This window comes from Panthera pardus, unplaced genomic scaffold, assembly GCF_024362965.1.
Source record: "Panthera pardus isolate Hobbes unplaced genomic scaffold, ASM2436296v1 HiC_scaffold_17, whole genome shotgun sequence".
NCBI lineage: Eukaryota > Metazoa > Chordata > Mammalia > Carnivora > Felidae > Panthera > Panthera pardus.
The window spans coordinates 21,263,560-21,288,033 of NW_026526732.1; the positions used below are offsets into that span (position 1 = coordinate 21,263,560).

A 24,474-nucleotide genomic window follows, 5' to 3' on the forward strand; every position below is an offset into this window, starting at 1 on the left:
GCATTCTATCTTCATTGCCCTGAGACACATTAGATGCATTCTGATTCCCAGCCCATTTCTTTGTTGGGAGTAAATCTGGTGTCACATTCCTCGCAGGTGTGGACCATTAAGGCTAGATTGTTTTCGAGATTATTTACCTGATAAATGACTTCCATCATAGCCCAGCAATATAACCAATCCTTTATATAATTGCATGGTTAAAAAGGGAGCAATTTAAAGTCTTTGCCAGCATAGGTGATCATCCAGTTCAATGACTAAATTTATTCTATTAATAAGGCATAGAGTGAAGCTTGGAAATGTCTTCTGGTCTTGAACCTTAGAAGATATCATCACATCTGATTGATTTGATGTGGTGCCTTGTCCTATACTCAAAAGATAGAAAACTGTGGTGGTATTTACCTTTTTCTTGCAAATTGCTCTTGAGGTATTGCTACTCCCCAGGGCCACCTCAGGAAACACTTGTTTCTCTGAACTTGCTTTTATAACATTCAAGTCAATTCAGCCAACACACTTCGGGAATCTACTGCAGTATATGTGAGGTATTGGGCTAGGCAATAGGAACCCAGCAGTGTACAAAATGTTGCCAGTTCCTACTCTCAGGAAGTCTGGCAGGAAAGAATGGTAAGTCTGATGGCATTCCTACACATGCCTTACCAAATATTGTACTGTTTGTGCCCCACCCCCACACTCAGATCCTCTCTCCACCTTTCTCAATCTTCTGTAGTTCCAAAGGCTGACCTAAATGGGTACGGTGATTATATGTATCCACTTGAGTTGACCCATTGTTTGTTCAAATACTAGATGTCTAGATGTTGCTGTGGAGATTTTTTTTTTTAGAGATGATTAACATTTAGATTTGTAGACTTTGAGCAAAAGAGATTACCCTCTGTAATGTTGCTGGGCCTCATGCAGTCAGTTGAAGTCCTATGAGGAAAGACTGAGGTCTTCTGAGAAGGAAGAAATTCTACCTTCAGACTGCCTTCAGACTCCAAACTGCAGTGCCAACTCTTCCCTGGTCTGCAGCCTGCCAGGCTGCTCTATAGATTTTGGACTTGCAGCCTCGTGAACAACTCTTTAAAATACATTTCTCTCTCCCTTCCCCCTCCTTCTCTCTTCCCCTCTTCCCTCCTTCTTTCCCTCCCCACCTCCCTCTCTCTAGATATACAGTCTAACAAATACATTAATGGGCTCCCTATTCTCAGGCTTCAGATTTGATTCGGTCAATAAGAGTCATAGACAGGAGATCAGAGGGAAGAAGGAAAGTGAGGTGTTCATTCCCTGACTCCCTTCCTATGGGGCCACAGATTGGCAAGAACTATATCCTTCCTGCTTAAGGTTGTGGCTCCTGTCTGATGGGCCTTTCCTATCTTAATGTTCTAGGTCTTTGTCTGGCTCCTGGTATCCATTGTGTTCTTTTACCCCTTCAGGGCTAGGGGAGGTGATAGTTCCTACTGTTGTTTATTTGAGGTATTCACTATACCTTGTTAGGTAGTTCAATCCCATTCATATACATAAATAGTTATTTCACTTAAATTCTCTTAAATATGTTAATTTGAGTCTACCAGCTATTTTCTACTGAGACTATGACTCTGATTCATAAATATTCAATAAAACATTCTCTCTTCTCTTATATAAAAAATAGTTTTTAGAACATATAGTATACTGGGATCCAACGAGTGGATCACTATTTACTGGTGTCTATGAATAATTTAGGGATAAATTCTCTTTGGCGTGAATCTATTTATAACCAAAGAATTTTTCGCAAGAAGTTTTAGAGCTGGAAGGAAATTGACTAATTATCCAGTATAATCCTTATTCCACCCAATTGCCACATTGAGAAAATTAAGTGTAGAGAGATGAAAAACTGTACAAAATTACAGTCAATGCGAGAACTAAAACCCAGGTTAAACATAAAATAGTTAAGATAAATTCTGTCTTAAAATCCATGATTTCAAAAGATCTTAGGCAAGGAGACTTATTCTGAAGTCTTCTTTTTTTAAGTTTATTTACTTATTTTGAAAGAGAGAGAGAGAGAGAGAACAAGCAGGGGAGGGGCAGAGAGAAGGGGGACAGATGATCCAAAGCAGGCTCTGTGCTGACAGCAGAGAGCTCGATACGGGGCTGAAACTCACAAACCGTGAAATCATGACCTGAGCTGAAATTAGATGCTCAACTGACTTCAGCCACCCAGGAGCCCCTTGAAGCCTTATTTAAAGTCATTCTGCAGAGAAAAGTCTCACTGAAGAACTCCTGCTCATTAGATGAGCCTACATGGTATGTTACTCTGTTTTCTCTAGGTATTAAGTATTTAATCCCCAAAGTATCGGCAGCACATCCTCTTAGCAGAAGTTCGTATTTATCTGCACAAAGACCCATGACTCTGGCCAAATGCAGAGGTCTGTACCTGCTGTGAAAAGTACAATCAACAGATAACAACATCCTTGCCTTGGGTGGCAGTCAGACTTGATGAGTCAAGAAAACTACACAACTATTTCCACCTGAGTAAAGGTCTGTGCCATTAATCTTGTTTATCAGTATCAAAAGCTAACCTAACATTTATAATGCCCTGTTTCCAATAATTTGGATAATCCTATCTATTATGAAAGGAATGTTTGTGCTCCACCCCTGATTCATATGTTGAAATCTTAATGTCCCCCCCCCCCCCAACCTTCCCTGCCACGTGATGGCATTAAGAACTGGGGCCTTTGGGAGGAGACTATGGCTTGAGGGTGGAGGTCTCAAGAATGGGATTAGTACCCTTTAATGGGCTGAAATTCCTTTGAGGGCAGAGTTCAAATCTACCAGTGCCTTGATCTTGGACTTCCCACCCCCCAGAACTGTGAGAAATAAATGTTATTTAAGCCACCCAGGCTATGGTAGTTTTACTATATAGCAGTTTGAATGGATACCTATCTAAAATAAAAATTGTTTCTAAATATGGGTCTCATTATACCTATAATAGTTTACATTTGGGCAAATCTCCCTTGTCCACGTTTTCAGGAATTAGGAGTAATCACATATGAAACTTTAGCATAGTCAAGAACTGAAGTAGGTTTTTCTGGAGGCCTATGAAATTTTTTGTCCAGAAGAACACAGTGCTACCCACACTTAATTCTCATAAGCCACTGAGCAGCTGACAGACATCCTGAAATACTCCTAACTCTCTTGCCTGTATCAAAACCACTGAAGGTAAAGCTGCTGTGCTATGCTGGCTAATCCCCTGAACCAGGCCACCCTCTCTTACTGTAAGAAGAGGTCTTTTCTGGCTTCCCACAGGCTTGAGGGAAAAAGAGTTCATTTAGATTTAGATAAGGTTGAGAATCCACCTGAGCCCCAAACACCACAGGAGGCTCTCCCGGTCAAGGCTGAGGAGCCTACATTTCAGTGCCCTTAGGAAATGGGGTGGAAACTCCAGCCAAGCTGGTAATATTTGTGCCTCTCCTTTCCTTTCTCCTCCAGGGCCCTGCCATTGCTGCCTCATACTGCTTCAGTGTACATTAAATACTTATAATTCTATTTTCAGTTAAAATGTATTTTGTAAGCTCCAGTGTGTTTCCTCCCAGACACCAGTGTGGAGGTGAGTTTGTGATTTATCATCAGGTTAGCAGAAACAAGAGTTTCTGAAGTTGACCCTTTTAAGCACAGTGCTTTCATGTGTTTTCTAGGAAGAAATGCATCATCACTTAATATAGAGGAAATATCCATTACCCTTTGCTTCTTTATCCCCGGGCTGCACAGGAAATTTACCACTATAGAAACATGATACCTACATTGTGTGAAGCATAACACATGTTGCAAGAAGACAAGAACCACACCTATGCAGTTTCAAATGCTCTAATCAGGAGGGAGGGAGGGAGGGAGGGAAGGAAGGAAGGAAGGAAGGAAGGAAGGAAGGAAGGAAGGGAGGGAGGGAGAAGTGTTGGGGGGTGGAAAGAGGGAATGAAGGAGCTCATATTTTGATACAATGTCTTCATCTGACCTTTATAAAAATAAATGACTACTAGGATAGGGACAAGTCAATGTGATTGTCCTATTCCATCTTCTTGAAAGAGAAGGAGGCTAACATGCGGGGAGGTCTTGTTATATGCTGAATGCTTCATATATTATCTAATAAAAATATTGGCTTACATTTATTAAACAATTATGTCAGGTATTATGGAAAGCATTTTGCATACATTCTCTCATTTGATGCTTACAACACTCCAGGTACTATTTTTATGCCCATTTTAAGAGAAAAAAACTGAGGCTACCCTACAACTTGAGTAATGGCCTGAGCTGAAATTTGAATACCCAGCACTACAAAATCAATCATCTTTAATTTTTAAAACTACTCAGTGTCATAAGAATATGTAGTTCTGTTTTTAAAACAGAACTAAATAGCAAAATAGAGATTGGATGTTTCATATATGTATATTCCACTACTCATTCTAAATCAAGCTTCCATTTAGTGGCGGGAACAAGATGTGAACCCAGTTCTGCACGATGCCCAAAGCCCAAGTTCTGTCTGCTGCACCACTTCACCTCTTGAATTCAGGCTGAAATTGACACGTTTATGTCATCTAAACAGCTCTAGATGGATGAAGCCTTGAATTGCAGTGTTCTCTGGCTAGCCATGCTCCTACCCCACTGGCTCCTGCCCTCACCCACATACAACAAGTCCTACAAGAAGTTGAATTTTTCCCTCACCTACACAGTTCCCTCATTGCCAGTGTTCTCACTATCAGCTCCAAGAGCATAATGCCCAGGATCCAAGGAAGGAAAGTTCCCACAGGTGGTCAGCATTTTTGCCCTTTGGTAGAACTCCAGATGGATAGCAATCTTCACACTCTTCATGCATTCATTCCACAGACATTTATTGCTATTCCAGTATAAACTGTGAAAGGTCCTAAGAATACAGAAAGGTGAATAATGTGGTAAGACTTCTTACCTACAAAAAACTCAATGTCCAGTGTAGAAATAGACGTGTCAAGCAAAGATGTGGGAGTAAATGTCCTAGGAGCTTTAAGTAAGTCTAGATGCTGTAAGTTAGACCTAGATGGAAATAGACTGAAACGAACTGCCTAACCTTTCTTAGTGGAGTCCCAGAGGAGTTAGCAACCGACCTGAATCTTGATGGAAAAATAGAAGTTTACCAGGCCTGAAAGCAGGTTCATCAGGCATAGGCCCCCTAGCATGTGCGAAAGCTAAGAAGCAAAAGAGAAGAGTAACAAATTCTGAAAACTACTCTAGTTCCATGATAGGGGCAGGGTAAAAGGAGAATGTGAGGACCTTTTTCTGTAAAAAGTTTTTGACCGTATTGTTTTTTCATTCTTTTTGATCACTGAGTAGTGTGTGTGTGTGTGTGTGTGTGTGTGTGTGTGTGTGTGTGTACATCTTTACTCATTCATCAGTTGATGGACATTTGGGCTCTTTCCTAATTTGGCTGTTGTTGATAGTGCTGATATAGACATTGGGATGCATATGCCCCTTCAAATCAGCATTTTTGTATCCTTTGGATAAATACCTAGTAGTGCAATTTCTGGGTCATAGGGTAGTTCCATTTTTAATTTTTTGAGGAACTTATGTACTGTTTTGCAGAGTGGCTGCATCATCTTGCATTCCCACCAACAGTGCAAAAGGGTTCCCCTTTCTCCACATCCTCACCACACAGTCAATGAAACTAAGAATCCAAACTCTTAGCTGCAGCTCTAGTAGACTGATGGATCACTAGCTCTGCTTAAGAGCCTGATGTTGGCTCTAGGAGATTGAGTTGCTGGACCTACTTTATCTCCCGCAGACCTAAGCTCCATGCAATGGGACCAGACTTTCCATGGCCTCTCATCCTTCCTATTTGCCTGATATCCGAGCCCAAGTACTCCTCCGCTACACAGCTTTACTGGCTAGGCTCTCCTTCCTCTCCCCTCCTCTCAGCAATGCTTGGAACCAAAAATAAAACCACCTCTGCCCACAGTGAATAATTACAATAATAATGGTATTTCTAAGAGCTTTTTGTCTCTTTCCCCGCTACTGTCCTGTGGAGGCCCCAGGGGATTGATAAACTCAGCAAATGCTACATGATGTGAAAACCAAATCATATATCCCAAAGCTGCCTAATGAGGTTACTTTGGAAAAGAACACTACAGAAAACAGAAACCAAAATGCCAAGAGGCAGAGAAAGGAACGTTTCAGTAGTTGCGTTACTGATACCCAAAGGCAAAATCCAGAAGGACAAGAGGTACTTAAGGTTATCAAAAATCATAATAGTTACTTAAGGCAGATCATCCCACAGGTGAGAATATGAATACAAATAGCCCGTTACAAATGCAACACAACATTGAACTTTTTCCAAATATTTTCATAAATATCTTCTCAGTTGAGGCTAACAATAGTCCTGCAGAGAAGCATGCTCAAAGAAGCCAGGGCTCAAGTGGTAGAATAGTTGCCCAGTCATGTAACTCATGAGTGCTAAAGCCTGGAGAGACACAGACCCTTTGCCTCATGATCAGCATTCACATGAATTGAGTTTCATTCCCCCCGTCCCCTCGAAGGAGCTTCTATTACTTCACAAACATATGTTAGTGCTGATTCTGTCAATATTCTAAGTGTATAGAGATGTTGACTCACTTAACCCTGATAATAATTTTGGAGGCACAAAGAGACTCAGTAACTTCCCCAAGTTGCCACAGCTGAGCAAATAACAGAGCTAGGATTTGAACCCACACAGTCTGATTCCAGAGGCAGCGCTTTTAACCATTGCATTATGCCGCTTCTCTGAGTCCCTCGATACACCCTGTTCATAATCATGTTTTTTAAACCAAGAAAAATCTAATCTATCGTGTACTTTCTAAAGACTGATTGACTTTTTAGCGGTTACATCTTTGAAGTTCTTCAAAGTCAGTGCCTTTTAACGTCTTACACCAGAGGTCCTCAAAGCCTTTCCATGGGATGTGTGAGGTTAAACCATTTTTATAATTTCAAAATATTAATTGCCCTTTTCACTCCCATTCTGTAGCCAAGGGTACAGTGGAGTTTTCCAGAGGTTACCTAATGAGCGATCCCGCAATGACTGAACGAAGAGGCAAATACGATAATATAACTCTCATCCATTAAGCTAGGCATTAAAGTAATTTGCAAACATGTAAGCCAATGCCACTCTTCTCTGTTTTATTTAGAAGAGAAAATATGAGAAACTGCTTTTTCATAAGAAACTACATTAACATGTAATAGGTTTATTGCCATTTTCAAATAAATTTATTATAATTTTTTTGTTTTTAATTTCTAATAAGATACATATCAAAAGGCATCACTCACACAAACTAAGCTATTTGGGGTCTTTAATGATGTAAAAATTCTGAATGGCTCCTGAGAACAAGAAGTGAGAACTCCTGTCCTATACTGTTTAAAATCTCTCATCATAGAACTTAGTAATGCTGAGCTTTAGGAGAGAGTTCAAGAGAGCCTAAGTTTTCTAATATTTTTGGAAGTGACATCTTCAATGTCATATCCATGCCTACTATTAGTAAGTAAGGAAACCAAGGCCTAAGTTGATTAAGAGCTTGTACATTTAGTACAAAACTGGTTCGCAAACTCCTATTTTCATCATAAATTAAACTGCCTTCTTTTCAAACTTTTGTTGAATAATAAACTGGAAGGCAGAATGGAAAATTAGAAAAGAATACCGGGTAAAATGAAGCACATGAATAGTGTTAGGAGTTTTCAAAGTGCTTTCATGCTGACGTCTCCAGCAAATCTCACAGTGTGATTGCCGGGCAGAGCAGATATCCTCATTTTTCTTGTTGGTTTTTAATTTAATTTTTATTTTTGTGAAATCAATATGTGCATTTAGCTTTAGAGTGAAATACCATAAGGCTTACAACTAAGAACAGTGGTTCCCAGTCCCTGCTCCCACCCTTTATTTTTTATTCTCTAGAAGCAACTAGTTTTGTCTCTTTGGGTTGTTTCTTCTTATATTTACCATCACGTTTCTAAACTATATGTTTATACTTCTGTTTCTTGGCTTCTTTACTTTATATTCTGTTCTTTGACTTCCAACTATGAAAAATAAGGATTTAGCACTTGTTTGGCTCACCTATTTCTTTATAAAAATCTACTCCAAAACATAAAAGCTTTTTTAAAACCACTATCAGTTATAATCACTTCTCACAGCTCTTTGATTCTGCTAGGCTCAGGTGGGCTCATCCAACTCTCTCATCGTCCTTCATGTGGCTGCAGTCAGATGGCAGCTGAGGCTGGAGTCATCTTGAAGATGACTTGTAGAAGACATAATCTTCTACATTTACATATCTAATTTTTGCTGCAATGGCTTAGATGACGGGAGGCTGCTCCTACTAAGACTTGTGGGCCTCTACGTGGTCTCTATATCTCTACATGGTCTCTCTAGCATTGCAGTCTCAGAGTAAGCAGACTTCCTACGCAGCAGACAAAGGCTCTAAAGGCAGGAATTCCAAGAAAACCAGATGTAAGTTACATGACCTTTCCTGAGCTGGTTCCTGGCATCACCTACCTTCCCTTTGACTGCATTCTGTTGGCAACAACTAGGTCATAAGGCCAGAGGGAAATTAGACTCCATTTCTAGATAGGAAATTGGCAAGATCAGAGCATATGGATGGGAAGCACTGATAGGGACATCTTGGAAAAATAAATCTGCCACAGCACTCATTGCAATCTGCCCATCCCTTCTCTATCTTCTCAATATTCAGTGTTTACACTGTTACATATTATTACCATGTGTTTTCCATGTTGAACCACACAGTATACTATGTCACTTTTCTTTTACATAATTTTATTTTTCTAGAAGTTAATTAAACTAATGATCATACCTTCTGCCTCTCCCCTCTTCCCCCTTTTTTTCTCTTAATTTCTGCTTTCCTATCACTATTTTTTCCCCAAATTTTCAACAGAACTGGGAAAATCACAATTCAGTAGTCATTCATATCAGGGAATTTAACAGATCCATTTTTTCCCCCTTTTTGAGATTACTCCTAAAGCTTTGGTCCTTCTGATCCAATGTGTGCCAACATGGTCTTTCTCTCTCTCTCTCATGTTCCGTTGTCTACACAGGGACTTCTGTTCATCATTAGCCTGTGTCCTGTCTCCTTGGTTGAAACCTCTGTTTTATGGATGATATGTCTTCTTCTTTGTTGACTTATGTATTACGTATTTCATTAGCTTGACCAGAAAGACTTTGTGAGAGGTAAAAGTTTTTGAGACCTTGCCTATATGAAAATGAGCTTTTTATACATTTATACGAGGTTATCTGGATATAGAATTCCAAGTCAGAAAGAATTTTCCCTTGGTGTTCTTAATGTCATCGTTCCATTATCTTCTAGCTTCCAATATATTATTGAAAAGTTCAGTGTCAATCTGATTTATAATCCTTTGTGTGAAACCTACATTCCTCCTCTCTCCTCATCTGTGTTCAAAAGTTGCCTGTGGTGGAAGACTTTTCCTACTCATTGTGCTGGACGTGCAATGTGAAATCATATTCTGTACTGCTTCTTTGACAACCACTGTCAACCAACACCACCATTTTACTTATGATTTATTTTTAAATTTTCTACTAATCAGGGGCTCCCGGGTGGTTCAGTTGGTTGAATGTCCAACTCTTGGTTTCGGCTCAGGTCGTGATCTCATGGTTTGTGAGATCAAGTCCTGCATCAGGCTCTTCATGGAGAGCATGGTGCCTGCTTGGGATTCTCTCTCTCCCTCTCACTCTGCCCCTCTCCCACTTGCACATGCTCTCTCTCTCAAAATAAATAAATAAAAATTCAAAAAATAAATAAAATAAAATCTCTACTAATCAGATATTATGCCTTCTTGAATGCTCCTCTAACTTGTTCTTTCTCCTACTTTCCATCTCTTCATATTTTACCCCCACTTTCTGGGAGACTTGATGAACTTTTGCATTTCATTCTTCTATGGAAATTTATATTCTATTTGAAATTTATATCATAGTATTTTTTTTCTAAGAGCCCTTTCTTCCTTCCATTACTTTTTGACAGTGTCCTCTTCCCAATTAATGAACGTATCTTCTCTGAAGAACATCATTTATGTTTTTAAGTGGCATTAGTTTCCTGGTGTTTTTCTTATTTTTTTTTTCTCTTTCTTTTCATTTTAGTTTCATGTTGAAAGCTTTCCTGATATCTCCAGTACACTTGGTCGTTCATTCATATTTGCGTGGGGCACTGCAAGCTTAATAACTCCTTCTCTGCTTCATGATTGTGAGGGAATCAGGATTTGGGCAGGGAGGTGGCTACCCAAATGACATCTTTTTGTCTTTTCTCCTTGGATCATCAAGAAAAGCTGAAAGTCATAAACCTGGTTGGCAGCACTTTGGGAACAAAGTGGAGAAAAAAGGATGGGGTAGAGAGATTAACACCTATTTTACAGGCTTTTATTTCATTCCTAGTTTTTTAAGCATTTACTCTTGCCCTTTAGTTTTCCAGGTGCTACATGCCACTGTCTGTTTCGTTTAGTTTGGAATCCTTTTTCCCCTTTGTTTTTATTTGTTTGGTTTTTATTTTGATTTATTTTTTTTAGATCAAATACATAGCTTGTTTTTTATTGCAACTGGAAAAAGTTTTAAGTTACGCCAGTTCACTGCACAGCAGTATTGTGTTGGTTGAATGGACAAGTCACTGATTTTCACCTGAGTGATGCTTTGATAAAGCCATGATGATAGGTAGTCAAACTAATGAGAAAAACGTCTCTTTTGGAAAAGGGTGACTGTTGCTTTTGACTATGATAAATGCCACTCAGGAGGAGGTGGATGATAGAATATAAAAGGCTTTTGATTATACTAGTTTTAAGGGGTGGAAAACACTGTGGTTACAAAAGATTTTCCCAACCAAGACTAGCAACAATCCAGTGGCAGAGCTGTAGTTAGAGAACCAATTAACCTTTGGCTCTAATTAATCATGTCTGATAATACAATTGTTTGTTCACTAAGCTGAAAGTAGTTGAGAAGTGAGGAAAAAAAGAAAGTTTCAATCAAGTATGGTTTTCTCCTCTGAATAGTGACTTTATTATGTTTTGAAAAATTGCTTTATTGAGGTATAATATACAATAAAGCCCACTAATTGCAAGTGTACAGCTCAATGAACTTTTCATACATATATATATATATATATATATATATACACACACACACACACACGTACACATATATATGTATACATATATGTATATATGTATATATATGTATATATGTGTGTATATATATATATACACATACATATATGTATATATATATATGTGTGTGTGTGTATATATATACACACATATATATATATGTATATATATATATATACATATATATATATATATATATATATGCAATCACCATCAAGCTAGAGAACATTCCCAGAACACCGGATTTTGTCATGTGTCCCTTCCCAGTCAATACCTCACTCAGAGGTAGTCACTATTCTGACTTCTAAATCTATAGCTAAGTTTTGCTTGTTCTTAAACTTCATAAAAATATAATCACACAGTTTATACTCCTTTGTTTCTGGCTTCTTTCACTCTTATATTAATTATATTTATGAAATTAATCTATGCCATCACGTGTATCTGAAGTTTCTTCTTCTTGATTTTTTCTCCTTCTATTTAGTATTCTATTATGTGAATATTCCACCATGTATTATTTACCCATTTTTATTGGTAGATATTTTTGTTATTATTTCCAGCTGGGTTGTTATTAATAAAACTGCTCTGAACCTTGCTGCACATGTATTTTTGTGGGTGCACGCATTCATTCTCTTGGATATATATCGAGGAGTAGAATTGCTGGGTCAGAGGTTAGGCATATGTTAAGTTAAAGTCAATGCTGCCAAGTCATTTTCCAAAAGTGATTGCCAGGTTCTTCACTCTCACCAGCAATGTAAGAGAGTTTCAGTTACTCCACTTCTTCTCCAATATCTTCAAAAAATAGCTATCTATTCATATGTTCCAAAATTATTCCATCAACTAATTTTGTTCCATCAAATTTAAATTAAGACCAGTTGACTGAAGTGTCCCAATTTGAATGATTTGTATAGGACAACTTTACATAAATGAACCATCTACTTTCTGATAGCTAAAGTCACTTTTAATGCTTCTTACATGACTTTTTGTATTTTATCTGGGTTAGACATTTTCTCCTCCCTCTAAAACCATTTTCAAGTCTACTGTTAATTCCCTGAAGTATCCTTGAACACTTTCAATTTATGCTTCTCACAGAAGAACTTTTTGAGACTAAATCACAATCATCAAATCTGAATCACCGTTTCCCAACAAGCTCCTTATTTACTTGGTTACCAAGTCAATATTTCATGTTGATTCAATTACTTGAAAGAATATGGAAGAAATTGTGATATATTGACCAAAGGAGAGATTGTAGCTCAGGTACAAAGAGTCCTGTAACATTTGATAAGATTGTTTAAATATTAAAGGGGAGTCATTTCTATAAAAAGAATTCTGCAGAATGAAGATCTGTCCTATTATCTGAGAGGGATTATCGATTCCATATCCAAATTGACTTTTTATTTTCATTGCTCCTCTTCCCCACTTTACATGTAAAGCTGTAAACCTGAACTTAACTCCAATAAGAGTCTTATTCTTTCATTTTAAATTTAGGTGGGATGGGCTCGTGAAGAGGGAGCAGCTACTCGGATCAAATTGAAACTTCAAAGCATAATGTAGAAAAACTACTGTTAAAGATGAACTGCTTGCTCTATCTTTTTAAAAAGCACATTTTATTGGTATATTCAACATGACCAAAAAGGGTCACACAACTAATTCTTCTTGAACTTGTATGAATAACGGTAAATATTGAAAGGAAAATCTCATGGCAATATCAAAGTGTCACCAAGAAATGGGCTTGGTTGTGTCTTCACAAGAGGTCAACTAACTCAAAGAAAAATATAACAAGACCCAGTCTGTAATCCTAGCTTTTAAATTTAGCAATTTGATTTTGTCAGCACACAGAGAATAAATCCATCTCATAGGACTAATTCATAATAAAGCAAGCTCACAAAAGACTTGTGCACAAACCAGAATTATAACTTGTGAATTAAAAATGAAAAGCATAACTGTTTTAATGCCTGGAACACATCAGCATTTTCAGTGCATTTTCCCCCAGTAGATACAAATGATAATCGTGAAGCTGTCTCATGAGTGGGAGTCAGTTAAATGTTTCAATGGCATCAACGCATACACTTCCATGGGGAGAAGAGTGAAGGATACTTTGTCCAGGGCATCCCCTCTCTAGCTGAAAATAAAAGAGCCTACTCAAGCTAGCGTAAGCAGAAGAACTATTTATTAAAGGGCATTAATTAGTTTATTGAATCTTCAAAAGGCCAGAGGCTTAGGGACTACAAGCCAAGGGCAATACCAATCACACCATGGGAAAGGATGACATCCTTGCTCCTGCCCCTGCTGGGCACAGACACTGCTGCCCACATTGCTAATGCTGAGCACAAGAACCTCTGCCACTGATTCCAGAGAAAACAATACAACTCCAATGCCTTTCACACCAGAAAAATTGGAATCTGCTCAGCCATTTGCTTCCTCAAGTTACATTTTTCTAATGCAAGGTTTCATGCAGAAGCCGAGGTACCATGACTGTCCCTTAACTACAAGAAAAGCTGGGAAAGTGAATTCTCTGTTTATACCTTGGGAAGATGGCAATCATAATATGAGAAGTTTCCCAAACATTGAAAGTTAGGTAGCCACAGTACGTGACAAGTGCTGTTGGAGAAGACATTGCCACTGTTTGGTTAATCCTCTGACTCTTTGTTTCTATGTATCCATACTGTGTATTTCATTCTCTTCTGGTAAGAACTATTTTTAACTCATTTTTATTTAAAAATTAACTAATGCTATTGCATAAAATTTGAAAAACACATATAAATGGCAATAAGAATCTAAAAAGTGCTGTCTGAATATAACTTTATTCTTCTCCCTTCTGCCTATTTAGGCTAATCTCTGTGGCTGCTTCCCCCTCACTCCTCTGGTGAAATTTAAGGTTTTATGATATTTATTATCATTCTTTAAAATTTTTTTAATGTTTATTTATTTTTGAGAGATAGAGAGGCAGAGTGCAAGTGGGGGACGGGCAGAGAGAGGGAGAGACACACAATCTGAAGCAGGCTCCAGGCTCTGAGCTGTCAGCACAAAGTCTGATACAGGGCTCGAACCTGTGAAACACGAGATCATGACCTGAGCCACTGTCTGACACTTAACCAACGGAGCTACCCAGGCGCCCCAATTATCATTCTTAAATAGTAAAATTGGGCCCTTGTCATGGTGAGTCACAATAATCACCTCACTGCAGTAATTTAAGTACGTACCTCTGAATATAATCAAAATCTTAAGCTTTGTAAATATATAGAGCTACCCTCCTCTGCTTATAGTAGTGATGGGAAAAGGCAGTTGATTTCTCTCTTTTGCTTCCAGCCCTCAAATCCTCTCTCTCCATTGGTTATCTAAGAAGTCTGGCACCTCTAAAATCAGAGAGGCAAAAGGTGAGAGAAGAGTCTGGAAAAGGCTGCCCTGTGATCCCAATGGAATTGGTGATAGTTTCTTCCAGGTTTGGTGGGTGAGGAAAGCTGACCTTTTTCTTCAGCGGTACTCTCATGGATTCTTTGGAGACCTCACTAGGATCATTAGACTGTGCTTTTTATAATACAGGTAATGAGGTTTTCCTTAAGCTGGCCACTAACCTTTCCTCTCCTACCTCTTGAGAATGCAGCAATCTCCTCCTCCAGCTAGGTTCTCTAGACACTCTTCTAGCAGAAGATATAAATCACTACCAATGTCCCCAGGGTAGCCCACAAAGCATCCTTGCCCCACCATTAGTGTTCATGAACCCAATTCTCAGTGCAACTTTGTCCCCATCCCACCCCTACTCTGTCATCTTGGGCCACAGCTTCTCATCTTTAGATTCCTTCAACTTGTGTCCAACACTGGACAACTGTGACACACATGAAGCTTTTCAAGTGTGCTTTGTTAATCTTCTATTCTGAAGTTTGGAGAAAATCACTCCTCTGCTGCAGGTGGAGATCATCTCTCCCCCATCAAATTCTCTGGTGTATTTCCAACATTCCAAGGTACTTCATCTTCAATATCTTAATAGCCAAAATGCAAGCTGTCAACAGCCTGAATCAACCTGTACTTACATTTTGGGGTCCTTTTATTAAAACTGAAATGGAATCTCATTTTAATGTCATTTTCATGAACAATCCTATCTATAGTACTACCATTGGAATAAACCACAGTCAATTATTTCCTGTATTTCTTTCTAATCTCTTACTCTGTATAGCTGAATTTTTTAAACTGATACCAAATTTCATTAGATGTGTATCTCCAGGTTTTTTAAATTAGCACTTTAACATTTTTATGTCATTACTCTTCAAAAATATGATTTGAAAAAAACGATTCGCAATAACTACACACTGGAAACAACTCAAATATCCCTCAATAGGATGGATTAACAAATTTTAAAATATTCATAAAATGAAACAGTATGCATCAATGAAAATGAATAAACTATAATTACATTCAGCATCATAAAAAGCAGGCACAAAAGATTGTGTAATGTGCAATTCCCTTTACATAAGTTAGAGAACAGGCAAATTGTAATCAAAGTTGATAAAAATTAAAATGGCAGCTACCATTGGGGAGTGATATTGAATAGGAGGTAATATGAGGAGACCTCTGATGTGCCAGAAATGTACTCTCAATCAGGATGGTAGTTACAGATGCATATGAAATTTATTAAATTTTGGATTTAAGATTGGTGTACTTCCTATATGTTATAGTTCAATTTAAAAATTATAAATGATGAGCAGGAAAAGTATGCTTTAAATTTTTTTAAGTTTATTTACTTATTTTTGAGAGTGAGAGAGAGAGTACAAGCAGGGAAGGGGCAGAGAGAGAGAAAGAGGGAGACACAGAATCCAAAGCAGGATCCAAACTCTGAGCTGTCAATGCAGAGCCTGACATGGGGCTTGAACTCATGAACCTGAGATCATGACCTGAGCAGAAGTCTAATGCTCAACCAACAAGCCACCCAGGCTCCTCAAGTATGTTTTAATTTTTAAGGTCTGGACGTCATTTCCTCATGACCTTGCTTCATTTATTCCTCATTATATGTCTAATGTTTGTTTTTCCACATTTTTTACTTTAATATGAGGAAAATAAGCCCTTGTGAATCTTTGGGTGTCTATCTTATTCCATGGGGAACATTGTTAGAAGTGAAATTACTGGGTGACATATGATGAACATTTTTAACTAGCTTAAAGTATATTTTCTGCTCACCAGAATATTTGCACCAGTATGCATGCTCACGTCCAGTACATCGCTGTGTTTCTTTCATCACCTATCATCAGCTTTAAGAGTTACCATCTATCCTATCTTCATAAATATCCATTGACCAAAATGCATTTTTGACCTTTAAAGGTTGGGGGGAGGCTGGTCCCTCCGGAGGGGAGGCTATGACCACGGTCCCACGTATTATGGAGGAATGAATCCCTGTAGAACATTTAATAGGTTTCTTAGAAAAGGTTATCATCAACAGAGGGCTGCGAAATCAATTCAGGTGATGCTTTATTTTAACTTAAGATTATATTGGGGTGAAAATCAAACAATTTTGTTGAAAACGCTTCAAACTGATATTTATCTCAAGGTTCTGACACTTTCACTTATTGCTCTACAAAAAGATTCAATTAATGTGGGGCCTGTCAGGAAGAGACCCTCTTCTTATTTTTAAGACAAAAATAACAATTCCTAAAACACCTATCCTTACAGATAAATTTTTCCTGAAAACTTTAGAATCATTTGCTAAGTTTAAAAAAGCAAAGTTACAGAGAGGGAGGGAGGCAAACCATAAGAGACTCTTGGATACTGAAAACAAACTGAGGGTTGATGGGGGTAGGGGTGAGGGGAAAGTAGGTGATGGGCATTGAGGAGGGCAATTGTTGAGATGAGCAGTGGGTGTTGTATAGAAGCCAATTTGACAATAAATTATACTAAAATAAATGAAAATAAATAAAAAAGCTCTTCAAATTTAAATTGTAATAGTGTTATAATATTAATTTAAGAAGAATTTATACCTTTACAATAGTGACTCTTTCCATCTCGCTAAGAGGTACTCCAATGTTCTTTTATAGTTTTCTTAAGCTTTTGTAATTTTCTTCATATAGGATCTACACATCTCTTTTTGTATTGGTTCATAATTAGTTAATGGGTTTGGGGTGCTCTTGTAAATGGGATTATTTTTTCCATTATATTTGCTTACCAGTTGTTGCTGGTATAGAGATGTATTGATTTTTGTACCTTGCTCTTGATGTAGGTGGCTTTGAACTGTCATTAATTTAGGATCTTTTCGTTGCTTCACTTGGATTTTCTAAGATGACTTTAGGTATATTGACACTGAAGGCAAGTCATTTTCTTGCTGTAATATGACTTTACCTCACTGTGTTCCGGATCGTTCCACGCTCATTTTTACAACAGTCTTATTTCAAAGCTGGTTGGCCCTTGCTGTGCCCACCCCACATTCAATACACATGTGCATGTATCCATACATGCCAAATCATGCCAAAACAATACCTAAGAGATTTATAATATGGCAGTGTCAGGAATATTCTCCATCCCTAGAGGGGCCAGCTTTAGGGTGGCCAGTGGTGATCCAGGAGCCTGACACTGTCAACAAGAGCCTAGTGTCTCCATCTCTGTACTCTGCCATTGTCTGTCTTACCCCAGCCCACCCATGACCCACCCTGAGACATCCACTCCATCCTCCAAGAGCTCCAAGTTTTCTTCCTGTGGAAGCCAAGGCCAAAAGCAAAGCAAATCAGAATAAACACAACAAGCGACAATAAAAGTCGCAGTGTCAGTTCTGTACCTTACTTCTTTACACTGTCTAAAGAAGAGAGAAAGAGAAGCTTCTTTCTTTCTTGTAGAAATTTCTCCTTAGTGGCTTCCCCAGTAAACGTCTCACATTGAGTTCTGTCCACTGGTATTACATGACTACCCTTGATCCAGTCACTTGACTGAAGGAAAAAGCCACATTGATAGATTCAACACAGTCAAGACCCATTGCTGGAGATGGCAGGGAGGTCAAAACCACACCCCTGATGGCTGAGAATGAGGTGGTGACCAAAAGAAATTTAGGAGGGGGCAGTGAATGCTAGACAGCAAACAACAGATCTGCACCTCAGACAGTAGGTGCTGGCTAGAGTTTCGCTTAGTTCCTATCCCCTAAAAACGGATAATTACCCAGTCCATGCTGCCTTAAGGCAGAGTCTCTTGCAAGAATTTAAGTCCCAAAATTACTGCTCAACCAGTATTAATTATGATGTGTTTATTACTCCAATTCCTGTCTCCTCTCTTTCAAGGAACTGAAGGCAGAAAGCTTCATAACAATGAAGCCTTTGAATTTTCTCTACATTGAATTCTCTGATTGAAGTACTATCCATAGTATGCTATAGTTCTCAAAGAACCACCTCAATGCAAAGCCATTTCCTACTACTGAAAACCCACCACCCAAATAGAATCACCCTCTCCTTACTCCCATAGGAATGCCTCTCATTATAAAGAATACATTTGCTTTTTACATAAGAATGCCAGCTTGCTCATACTCGTACTCAATTTCTATCTTTACGCTGAAAGATGCCACCAATTCTTTCCAGATACTACTATTCCCAGATACTGCACAGCATGCCACTCTTCTGGACTCCGGCATCTTGCATTTAGATATAATCCTTTCGCACCAGGTTGTGCAGCTGCTTCTGAACAGATCTTATCTCGGGATCCATATCTGATCTGTCTATGTAGCTTCCACAATGCTTTTGACAATGCCATAAACATTCTAGGTACCCAGTAAATATTTTTAATGACTTGAGAATTTTATCCCCTTGGAAGAATGATATACCCCTTGAAGAGGAGCAAAGCAAGCTGAGACCTTATATGTTATTTCCACAGACTATACCCTCTATTAGTCGTTTCTTAGATTTTTAATATGCAACTTCATAAAAACACATGTATCTTTAAATACGTTTTCCTGTTCATTACTTGTAAAGAAAAAAATTTATACTTATGTCATTAAAACTCAGTGCAACATTATTAACAACATGAGGTGCAGATAAAAGTCTTAAATTACATTTAAAATACAGCATCATGGAGCGCCTGGGTGGCTCAGTCAGTTAAATGCCTGACTCTTGGTTTCTGCTCAGGTCATGATCTCACAGTTCATGAGTTTGAGCCCCATGTCAGACTCTGTGTTGGCAGCACGGAGTCTGCTTGGAATTCTCTCTCCCTCTCCCTCTCTCTCTGCCACTCCCCCACTCATGCTGTCTCTGTCTCTCTCAAAATAAATAAATAAACTTAATACAATATAAAATAAAATAAAATAAAATAAAATAAAATAAAATAAAATAAAATAAAATAAAATAAAACACAGTACCACATGGAATTTATGTGATGATGTTGCTAAGAGTAGATCCTAAGAAAAGACCATGGAACAAGGAGTCATGCAGATGAGATAATGAACATGCTAGAATATAGTAGTGATATGACAAAGAATCCTGGTTAAAAACTTTTTTTCTTTTCTTTTCTTTCTTTATTTTTTTAAGTAGACTTCACACCCAGTGTGGAGCCCAGTGCAGGGCTTGCACTCATAACCCTGAGATCAAGACCTGAGCTGAGATCAAGAGTCAGATGCTGAACTGACTGAGCCACCCAGGTGCTCCTTTTCTTCTTTTTAAATAAGCAAAACTGTCTACTTGTTTTAAAGTGTTTTTGCATCCTAAAGCCTCCATCAACTCCCTGAAGATTGATCACAGTCTCCTGTTCAGCCTTTAGAGCAGCCTCAGAAATGTGATGCCTCTTCATCAGTTCCTCTGAGTCTGCTATTTACCTAAAATTGCCCTTTTGTGTTCCACATTCCCTCATTGTGTCATTTCCTCATGACCCTTGCTTCATTTATTCCTCGTTAAATGTTTAATGTTCGTTTTTCCACATTTTTTCTTTAATACGTCTGTGTTCAGCACAAGTGTACCCACCATCTGTCCCTATACATCACTTTATAATATGAAATGGTTAAACTTTTAACTTCTTAACATAGTAGTTACTTATAACTAGATATTTTACTGGGGTTTAACCACATTTTAGGAAATTTGTCGGTTGGTTTGTGTTGACATGCAATAGATTATAATCATTCTTTTAAAATAATGAGCAATAGGATTTGGTTTTTTGCATGCAAAAATGTCTGATTTCTCAGGAATAAATTCTTGTAATTATCATTTCATCATGTTAGATGGGACAAAACCATTTTTAAGCCTTTTTGAAGTTCTCACTGCACTCAAAGACAGGGCTAAGCGATATGGAGAAGTCTAGGTGATTATTATGTGGTTCCCCCACTCTCAAACAACCCCAGAATAGTAGGGGAGATAAACATTCATTCAGCAAACCGCAATACAGGTCTAATAACACAGGTGGTAAGGGATAACATTGGAGCAGAAACAAAGATTTTTATGACCAGAGGTGTGCAATAATTCTGTTTGGAACCGAAGATAGGGGTTTGACGATGAAGCCTAAAATTACCAAGTTAAAAAAGAAAGTTTGCAAGCATTAGCAAATGTGTTTGTGCGTGTTAATCACAGAATCAGAGCTTTAAAGAGAACTACAAATATGTCAAATTCTCACCCCAGTGGTAGTGACGATGAGGTGAAATTTTGCATTGTTGGTGAAAAGCAAAGCCTGTTAGGAAAACAAATAGGGTGAGTAAGAATATGAATGAGACATCTACTTCCTAAGCAAATAAAGTGCTTGGATTATTTTTAAATTATACATTAGTCATATGATCTGGATCAAGAACCTAACTTCTGTTGGCTTCATTTTCCTCATCTGCAAACTGGGACTTGAATTAAATGATTTCTCAATGTCTCATAAGGTCAAAAATGCTATGATAATATTATTTGCATACAATTCAGCAAATTTTTTTTGAGCGTCTGCCACGTATGCAATGCTATGTGCCCTGGAAAATGAAAACTAACATAATGCACAGCCTCTGACCTCAATAAACTTATAATCTTTATGGAGAAGTCCATCAGTGTCAGGCTGTATGTGCCTAAGTGCCAAAAGGCAGGGTCCAAATAATAAGTAATTTGGGAATTGAGAAAACAGAGGGTCCAGGAGCCAAAGAAATATCCTGGAAACAAAACTCTTAAAATATGCCTCAAAGGATGCTCAGGTAGGAAATAAGAGGGAAAAGGCACCCAACCCCTCCATCCACCTCCTACTCCTGACCCAAAGCAGCCCCAAAGGGAGTGTACAGGAGTCATTACAGCTCCAGATCATTGTTTGAAAAATACTACCCTATCAGTTCAGCAGTTCACCACTAAATGTAAATATCTATGCGTTACAGAGGTTAGTAAGGACTGGCTTCTGGAATACATTAACTCACATTTTGTTATTTCTGTGGGTGTTGTTCTTAGTTTTATGTGGTCATCAATTCAAAATTTGAAAATAAATCTACAGTCAGAGTAGTAGCAGTAATGATAAAAAACCTTAATACCTTATTCTCAGTGCTTATTATTAATGACAATAGTGTCTGTCCAATGATTCATATACCTTCCTCCCTCAGTGCTCATGGTTGCAATTAGCTCATTGTCACAGGCATTGTCACTGGGCATAGTATTCTATGAAGTGTAATGGTCTTCTGATTATTATATTGTGGTGTCTGAATAATGTACTCCACCATTTCATGGACTATCCTTTGTGAGAATATGTTACTATCACTTTGATTAGACTTCTTAGGAAACAAGAATGAAGTTTTAATATCAGAAATGTTTTTAGTTCAGCACAGTGACTCATTCATAAACAATAATCATACATGTTCATTGTAAATGGTAAGTTGAGAAAACTGGGAAAAATACATAATTACCTACAAAAAATATTTTTTTTTTTTTTCAACGTTTTTTTTTTTTTTTTTTTTTTTTATTTATTTTTGGGACAGAGAGAGACAGAGCATGAACGGGGGAGGGGCAGAGAGAGAGGGAGACACAGAATCGGAAACAGGCTCCAGGCTCCGAGCCATCAGCCCAGAGCCTGATGCGGGGCTCGAACTCACGGACCGCAAGATCGTGACCTGGCTGAAGTCGGACGCTTAACCGACTGCGCCACCCAGGCGCCCCAAAAAATATTTTTTTATAAATGTGCATTTTAAAACATTCACCAAAAATGAAACCAAATTACACAAAGGTTCTGTAGGCTTTATTTACAGTGACCTAGATCATCTATTTTTTAACACACATACCCAACGCTGTATTTCTTTTACTCACTGCCCACATGGTCGGACCCTTTGTCCCCACTCCCCATGTGTTCCGTGCGCTTTTGACTGATTACTTCCTATCAGTTCTGTCTTTTCCTCTAACTTTGTAAATCGCCATCATTATAAACACCTCTGGAGATCGTAAAATAAGGTAGGTTTTTTATCAATTGAAAAGGGGCTTGGGAGCACTCACTAGTTCATATAAATATACTACTAGGTACTGTGTAGATCTAGTGGAGCTGATCAAATTCCACCCTGAGGAAATCACCATGAGGACAGGTCTGGCTAGTGGCTGGATCACACTAAACACTATGACAGAGCCCGTTCAAGCTCTAAATGTATTTCAAGACACGATCCTAATTTTCAATTTCTGAACCACAAATCCACCTTAGAAAAGTTAAGTGGAAACTGAAGACCAATATTTCAAAGGCAGAGATATTGAAAACCCCCCATACATCAAGTCTTTAACATAATCCTTGGTAATCATATCTAAGGAATCTGTGTCTCATAATTTTCAATTTTATAGAAAGCACCAAAACCCCTTTCTCTGGATAAAAGGGAAAATCTTGAGGATTATAAAGAAATTTGGGAACATGGTGCCATTTATCTGAATTGTAGAAGCATTGTCAGTTAATGTATGGCTTTACTGAGATGTAAGGTGGAGGGATGCCTAAAAAAAATGAGAATCATGTACTTTTATACATTAAAAAGGCCCGGTTTTTTATTTCATAAAAAGTGTGACAAACATGTGTTAAATGGAGGAATACACATTTCTTACATAAACTAGACTTGGTAGACTATTGAAAGAAAAAAAATAATTCTCATGGTCATCATAATGTTTGTGTCAAAAACTTCAGGAGCAAATGAGACCACAGATCTGTTATTGGGCAGAGGTAGAACAAGAGTTAAAGAAACTTCCATCACCTCAACCCCGTATTCCCTCATATAAGAAGACTCCCTTCAGGTATAAGACAGGACTTGTTAGAGCAGGTGAAGCTTCCTGACATCCAGCCAAGATACCCCAGGAATGGATTAAAAAGGCACATAGGACTGAGCAAGGTCTTGGATCAGTTCTGTGTGTCCGGAGGGAGAATGTGGAGACACTGAGTAGCAGACAGTTAAAGAGAGTTGTATGGGGAGGGTTAGAACACAATAAGAATTGTCAACAAGGAACCTCACATTATGGAAGGAAGGAACATTTAACTGAGCCACTTTCTGAAGGAAGACTTACCAAGGGAGCCCTTAGTTATACCAGAACTTACTTCCAAATACTCTCTGGTCTGGTTCTAGACACTTATGAAAGAAAGAGTGAAAGAGCAGTTAAAAGTCCCTTTGAAGACTAGTGTGTATTCAGTTGAGGAAAATGGGCAAGGAGGTAGCTCTCTGCTTCACCGACATCTGGAGGACATTGGCCAACTCCAAGAAGTGTGACAATCTATATTCATCTACATAGTCCGGAGGAGTTTCTGTTTGACTCTTCAACCCTAGGAACCATCCATCAGGCTCAAGAGCCCTCATGTAGAGCACAAATTTCAGTCTATTTGGGAGTATTTAAGCAAATCTTAAAACAATCATGTCTTAAGATGTTTTGGAATAAATTCACATGTGATAGAAGTTTGAACTAGATAACTACTTTGTTTGAGCAGTTATTATAGGATAACTGTCCTATAATTTTATTGGATAAATTCAGAGTTCTTTTCAGGAGCTCTCTCATTTTGTGTAGGCATGAAGAAGGAGAAATGGTGGGAGGATAGGGCCGAGGGAGGAGGGCACAGACCACATCTGAGTACTTTAGCCTTAAAAATCCCAATGTTCAGTGCTTACTTCGGCGGCACATATACTAAAATTGGAATGATACAGGGAAGATTAGCATGGCCTCTGCACAAGGATGACACACACATTCGTGAAGGCTTTCATGTTTTTGTTCATATTTATTTTTTAAAAATCCCTCAAAAAAGTCCCAATGTTCCAAAGTCTATAAAAAAATAAGCTTTTGCCCTTCTCTAGGTAAGATGGTACTCTTACCTAGAAGGATAAAAAGACAGCCAGGAAAGTTCCACTGAGACTTTATTTCCTATCAAATGTAAGACCAATTAATATCCAAAATTAACTTCCACTGCTTCCCTCTGCCTGAAGATTGGTTTCTTTAACTGTCAAACCAT

General features: G+C 38.2%; 1 non-coding gene across 1 annotated transcript; it reads left to right on the forward strand.

Moving 5' to 3' along the window:
• The first annotated feature begins 24,128 nt into the window (after positions 1-24,128).
• On the forward strand, positions 24,129-24,235 carry LOC128777953 (U6 spliceosomal RNA). Its single transcript, XR_008423243.1, has one exon. It is a non-coding gene; the product is annotated as a U6 spliceosomal RNA (small nuclear RNA).
• The last annotated feature ends 239 nt before the right edge of the window (positions 24,236-24,474 follow it).